Genomic DNA, 7,533 nt, shown 5'->3' with positions numbered 1-7,533 from the left:
ATATTGAGAATGAGAGGGTGATGTGTGATGTCCAATTTTTGTCATTATTAATACATATTTTCTTCAGGGTGACTGTGACGGCTGCACCAGATCGCCGCACATTGTGGCAGTGGCAAGCACACTTGCAACACACCTTTCCTCTGTTCATTCAGTTAGTTTGTAACATTTACGTTTCAGTACACATCACCACCACCCCATAACAAACAGACCTTGGTTTTGTTTCACACATGTTCAGTCCTTTATTGACAGTACTGATCACATGCTGCTAAATTCTGTCTTTCTCCTCCATTGTCCATGTGTCTCACAGGGAGTCGTCCGCCACCTCCTCTGGGCTCTAGGCAAGGATTGAGCGGCCATTTTGGACCCTGCTAAATACAGAGGGTGGGGGTGGTGGACTGTGCCATCTCCCGGGAGACTACAGGGGGAGGGATTGGTTTAGTTTAACTGTTTATATTATTTGTTTAACATTGGCATTATGTATGCAAGTCATTCAAATGGCATAAATGTGTGTTGCATAACTTTATTGCTTGTGTTGAATTGTTTGAGTATAGTTGTTCATTTATGTATTAGTTTAATTAATTGATTCCCTGTATGATTTAAATGTACCGGTCTATATATACCTTGAGGTCATCAGTGTCAGGGGGCTGGTGTTCTGTTCTTGTTCTGTTCAGTTATCCGTTAATTTGGGCCCGTGCATTATGTTATTCATTTTCCTTTGTAACCCACTGTTGGTTTTTGTTAACCCTGTATTATTTTTGGGTAAATAAAAACCCTTAATTTTCACATTTTCCCTGTGTCCTCGTGCCTATACTTGCTCGGTCCATCACAGTGACTGAGGTTGGGGACAACAATTTGGTGCAGTTGGAGACCATGGATGGCCAACAACTGGGAACCAAAACCCCCTATGCCTCAGTGAAGCCTCTGCGGACGAGTAAGTGTAACATACAGTTCACATTTTAAAGTTAATGTAATGTGAAACTGTATTTTTTTTACCACAAGATGTCATTCTAAAATTGTTTTGTTGATTGACTTAAGGATTCCGAGCCTGCCCGCCCACTCAGAAAGCTGTGTCCCATCCACCGGAGCCAGTGTGTTCTGATGACCCTGAACCGCTAAACTCTGAGCCGGAGTGGGACTCACTTCAGGTACACTTAAAAATCCTAGCTTCATTCATTTTAAATAATCAAAATTCCAATGGCTGAGTACTGTAACATGACAGTCCCTTTAACCCAACATCATTATGTTTTTTAGGCACCATCTCAGCTGCTAGATGTCATCATCACAGATGCTCAGCAGGGGCGGGCCTGTCCAGCTTTACGTAGCGGGTTGGAGGTGCTTAGGCCTTTCGTTCTGACTCCCAATTGTTGGCTGAATGATCTCTCCATTGACAATGCTCAGGCTCTTTTACAGGCTCAACATCCCCATGTAGGAGGCCTCTACGCCACAACGTCCCTCTCCCTCCTCTCCTCCGTGCCTGCATCAACCCAGGGGTTTGTTCAGATTTTAAATGTTTGTTCAAATCACTGGGTTACGGTAAGTAACATCAACTGCAAGGTAGGTACTGTTAACGTTTATGACTCCTCTGGTCACGGGTCGACCGAGGAGTTCATTTCTCAAATAACACGTCTCCTCTCTTTTTCAGGTCCCAAGGTCCTTCTGCAGTGGCCTGATGTCCAGCAGCAGAGAGGCAGCTCAGACTGTGGGCTGTTTGCTATTGCGAACAGTCTCACATGCTGCAGAGGTGAGGACCCAGCAAGCATGGAATTTGATCAGTCTGCTATGCATGAGCACCTCTTTTCCTGCTTTCAGGTTGGGCACCTGAAACCATTCCCCAGCTCCATACGGTGTCCACGCACGGCCCAGTCAGTGTACACTATGGACGTTAGTGTGCACTGCATCTGCAGGAGGACCATCCGACCAGAGCTTCAGGTATCCTGCAGGAGGTGTTCCAAGTGTTTCCATTCGTCTTGTGTGTCAATTAATATTATGTTTCCTAATGAATTTGTTTGTACTGCTTGTAAAGTAGTTTTTTAAGTATTTTCCAGATTGTACACAGATAGCCCTGCTACGTCCTCCGTGAGGGCCCGTTCCCCTGTACATAAGTCCCTGTCCAGCCCTGCTACATCCTCCGTGAGGACCACCTCCACCACATCCTCCGTGAGGACCACCTCTACCACATCCTCAGAGAGGACCACCTCTACCTCCTCCGTGAGGACCACCTCTACCTCAGGCTACTGCAAGTATGAGCCACAATTACATCATTGTTATTTTTAAATGTTCATATTGATTGTTTCATTACTAATACATTAAATGTATGCTCATTCATTCACACAGCACCAAGATGTTTTGGACAAAATTACATCTGGACAGTTACCTTTCATCCCCATCCACCCAGTACACTGGTAAGTCACATTGAATAGGGATTATTTAGAAATGTGTTTACTCACAAAATGTTATTTTGACTGTACATATCTGTGCTTGTTTGTGTGTTTACACTAACAAGATGGTTATTGCTTACCTCATCAGGAGAGCTGATTGGTGTGATGTTACCTAACCCCCCAGATGTTACCCACCAACCCTCCAGATGTTACCCCCAACCCTCCAGATGTTATCCCCTAACCTCCCAGATGTTACCCCAACCCTCCACCACCACCTCAGACACACCACCACCACCTCAGACACACCACCACCACCTCAGACACACCACCACAACCTCAGACACACCACCACCACCACCTCAGACACACCACCACCACCACCACCTCAGACACACCACCACCACCTCAGACACAACACCAGGATGTGGTAGAGGTGGTCCTCACGGAGGATGTAGCAGGGCTGGACAGGGACTTATGTACAGGGGAACGGGCCCTCACGGAGGACGTAGCAGGGCTATCTGTGTATTTATCTGTTCTATTATTGTTGAATTTGTGAATGATATGTTACTCCCTAACTATTATTATATACCTGATTGTAACCTGTACAGTTCTTTTGCAAACGTTATCCCCCTGAAGTGTTGTGTATTTATATATAAAGTTTATTCTGTTTTCTGAATCAGTGTGGACTCGTGGTGTGTTTGTTGCGTTTGCAACTTTATGAGAAAATGATCTGCTGATCAGACCTCCGTTTCTTTCTTTTGAAACCGGGAGCACTTAACCAATAGAGAACGGAATAAACTGGGCTTAGAAGAGATGTTGTTACCTATGGCAGTGTATAGAGCCTCTCTATGTGTTACCTATGGCAGTGTATAGAGCCTCTCTATGTGTTACCTATGTCAGTGTATAGAGCCTCTCTATGTGTTACCTCTAACATCTATCATGTTCGTCCTGTTTGTCCTGTTGCGTTTCCCGTAGTTGTCTTTCCGGGTTCAGAGCACGCTGGCGTCCGCGTTGGGACTGCCGCTTCTGTTCCCGGTCCTGTCTCCTGTCTTTTTGTATCCTGTCTTTTTGTATCCTGTCCTGTCTCTTTTTGTATCCTGTCTTTTTGTATCCTGTCTTATCCTTTTTTTTGTATCCTGTCCCGCCGACCTCCGCTGCCTTCCACCCCGCCATCTCCTGCCTCTCACCGCCTTCACTACTGGACTGCAATACTCACCGCCTTCACCACCGGACTGCAGTACTCTCCGCCTTCACTACCGGACTGCAGTACTCACCGCCTCACCGTTCCTGTCCCCGGGCTCTGTGTTGCCGACCGACCCGCTGCGCGCCGCTCTCAGACATCGCTGGCCCGGCCGTGCTGTGCTACTACCCTCGTCCCGGGAGGTAGCCACCGCTCCCTCCCCGGTTCGGGGGTTGCCATCTCCGCAGGTGAGTGTCGGTCCTTCCCAGCCTTCACTCACTGCTGCGCGATTTGGTCGCTGGCATGGCACGGCTAGGCTGGCCGGCCGCGCGGGTTCGGTCCCAGGCTGGCAATACTGACGACAACGGCAACGGCGGCACCGCCTGTCGTTTTGCCCTGGACTCCCGGCCATCCCACCTGCCCCCACCTCCCCCTGCCCTTCTCTCGTCTCACCTACACTCTGCCGCCGCCACATCCATCGAGGCTCCCAGCAACACCAACACCGGACTCTATACCCCCCCCCCCCCCTCCCCGTTCGCTGACTCTGTGTTCCATGTTACTCGTTGTTGTTACTTGTTGTTTTTGTGTCTCCCATATATGTGTATCCTATATTGTCAGCGTCTTTGAGCATTGGAAAAGCGCTATATAAATTTAATTAATTATTATTATTATTATTATTATTACCTATGTCAGTGTATAGAGCCTCTCTATGTGTTACCTATGTCCAGTGTATAGAGCCTCTCTGTGTTACCTATGTCCAGTGTACTAGAACCGGCCAGTCGAGTATTCCCGTAATGGAGATTTTAACCGTTTATTGACCCTTTCTTGCCGTCTTTTCAGCCGCGGGTTCGAATCCACCTGAGGACATTACTGTCAAAAATCATTTCTTTTTAAAAGTCTTAATCAATTAAATGTTTAATGTAACACAACATGTTTTGATGATTTATAATTCATTTCATTAAAGAAAACAGGACATCTTATGCTATTTATTGGTTTAACATTGCAATGTATTCTGCCCTGTTGAGTTCTCTAACCCTAAGCTCCATTGTTGATGTTAATGTAACCATTATACTGTTTTAAAACATACACAGACACGTGGATGTATTGAACTCCACACTTGATTTATTAAAAAGCACACACGCACAACTGCTAAACCATGTACATAAAAAATAAACAAAACTGATTAAACCTTGGTTGTATCGAACTAAAACAAAATGTGCATATTTAAAACAATTTCCAACAGTGTTACAACATTAATTAATCATTTCATTGTAAATAAAAACTCTACTATGTGTGTGTGTGTGTGTGTGTGTGTGTGTGTGTGTACAGTCTCTTTCCCTTCTAAGGTGCCACACTGATCAGGACCCTGGCCACTCAACCCATGGCCATTCAGCCCCATCTTCATCCAGATGCTCTGATGGGGACAGCAGTTCCAGCGGCCGACATTGTGATCGTAGCTGGGGATGGAAGGCTCAGCTGCAGGCTGTGTTGGGGGCGGAGGGAGAGAGGCTGCAGGCTGCGTTGGGGGCGGAGGGAGAGAGGCTGCAGACTGTGATGGAGGAGCATGGTGTGGCAGTGCTGCATGACAACAAAATAAATAGGAAACACATGTTAAACCAAAAAGGAGCTGTGCATAGACTTCAGTTAAAAAACATGCCAGAGAGTATTGAAGCAGCACTGTATGCTGCTCTGCTCTGGTAGGGGCAGGGTGCTTCACATAGATAGATAAATGACACTTCTAGTATCAGAGAGAGTAGTACATTCACCATTTTTAAATCTAGAACCCAAAAATTACAGAAAGAACATCAGTTCTGTGATCATTAATTGTATTGATGATGATGATGATGATGATGATGATGATGATGATGATGATGTGTGTGTGTGTCTTAACTAGTGTAATGTTGTGTTGTAATGTTTTTACTTTATTTTTATTTTTATTATCAACATCATTTATATATATAAATATATATATATATATATATATATATATATATATATATATATATATATATATATGTTACGGTATATGTGGGAATACGGTACATGTGGGAAAACTAGGGTTAGGGTTAGGTGCTAAGGTGCTACGGTGCTAATTATTATTATTCCATTGTTGATTAGAACTTTATTGTATCTTAGTCATTTGTATTAGTATATCCTGTTTCCCTATTGTCTTGTTACCCTTCCCCCAGGGACTACAGATGGAAATTAGCTCTGAACTATATCTGAAGCAATATATGTATTGTGCATTATCCCTGTCAAATAAACTAATAAACAAACATGTAATGTAGGATCTAAGATAATAGGATGCAAAAGAAGTCTCAATAGTTTGTTAAATATCCACAGCAAAGTACCAACATTTACAGATGACTTTCAATCAAAATAACAGACCTGGTTGAAATTGTGTGCAATATAAATAAACTGAAATGACATACTGTATTCCCACACGGCGGGTTCTAGAGTGTAGGCCTAAGGATGGGGCCCAGGCAAGCCGCTGAGGAGGTATTGGCAGCAGGACCTTCACTGGAGCTGAAGGAGGAGGTAACATGAAACTTCACACAACTGGAAATCACTTTGACAGTGAATAAAGATGGGACACACAGTAATGTACATGAATTAACCTTGCAAAGGAGACGCAGTCACATCGGATTCATCATCATGAGCTGGTCTCAAGAGTGTAACTGAAGCAGTCAGTTTTCTCCTCACTGTAAAAGAAAATAAAGTGTTATTCTCTCCCTCACTAACGCCTGGCTTATTCATCATGCTTGTAAATGGGTTATAGCCACATTCTGTCATTACCTGTTATAGTCTGTCAAGCTGATTTGAACATTAATACGTCTCAGTATGTCTACTCTGATGTGAATATGTCTCATCTGATGAGAATTACATATACATTGGTATATAGGCTATTTGTTATGAATGGATATTTAGTTCAATGTTCACTTCTTTAAAGCAGGTAAAGCATCAGTGACGGTATGCATGTTTAAACACATTGATTGTGAAATCAAGGGTTTGGTATGTTTCTAAATTGTATGGGTGTCACCTGCTCAAAATGCCTCTTTTGCCCATACTGTAATGTACATGCCAAACCCTTGAAACACATCTTCAAAAAGGATGCAAAAAGAGAACTCGTATGAACACTTATCCTCCTCCTACAAATAGATACAATATGGAATGTAATAAAACATGCAATTACACATGTACTGTACAGAGCAGACATACATTGTAAATACATGTAGGCTAACTAAACTTGTAAATAAACTAACTGTACATACATTTACAGTTGAATTGCCCTATAATATAAACTACACGTTATACGTTTGCAGGAATAGTGCTATACAAATAAAAGTTATTGTTATTATTATTATTATAATGATATTACTTGTTGGGGCTTTATTGAATGACAACATTGTGGTTACTACTAGGCAGCAGTCATATCATTGGCAAAAATGCCCACTGGAATATAGCTATGATGTACAGTAGCCTACTGTGTAGACTATCATTGTAGTATCTGTTATAATCTGTTATACTGTTATTAACAACTGCTGACATATTGTAGATAGAAATGTTGGAGTAGGCTATGGCTGTTAGCGATGTAGCATCTACTACTGTAATCATCTGCTGTACTGCCCTGTTGATGGAGTCTCTACTCAGACAGAAGATTACAGATCATGTTTGTGACTTACCGTTTTACCAAATGTGGTGTATTTTCATGCTCTGTGGCCATGGCCATGGCCCTCTAGTGCACACAATGGCCTTTTGACGTGCATGTGCAGAGGATGGAATGTCATCATGGGAAGATATAATTGCATTGGGGCCCGAGTCAGCAAGACGCCCATAGGAATGTCATCATGGGAAGATATAATTGCATTAGGGCCCGAGCCAGCAAGACGCCCATAACATAGGTTGCATTGGAATTGTATTAGACCATAGGGTGAGTTGCATTATAATAAGACAATGACATCCTATTTGCAGGAC

General features: G+C 43.3%; 1 long non-coding RNA gene across 1 annotated transcript; it reads right to left on the bottom strand.

Moving 5' to 3' along the window:
- Window positions 1-4,664: 4,664 nt before the first annotated feature.
- Window positions 4,665-6,249, bottom strand: LOC308175217. Its single transcript, XR_013937944.1, has 3 exons — window positions 6,177-6,249; window positions 5,991-6,084; window positions 4,665-5,136 (listed from the first exon to the last, which is right to left on the bottom strand). It is a non-coding gene; the product is annotated as an uncharacterized lncRNA (long non-coding RNA).
- Window positions 6,250-7,533: the final 1,284 nt, after the last annotated feature.

The sequence above is a fragment of the Nansenia antarctica genome (genome assembly GCF_963989245.1).
Source record: "Nansenia antarctica genome assembly, contig: SCAFFOLD_77, whole genome shotgun sequence".
Lineage (NCBI taxonomy): Eukaryota > Metazoa > Chordata > Actinopteri > Argentiniformes > Microstomatidae > Nansenia > Nansenia antarctica.
Note: the sequence above shows the minus strand (reverse complement) of the source record. Positions and strands in the feature narration are given on the sequence as shown.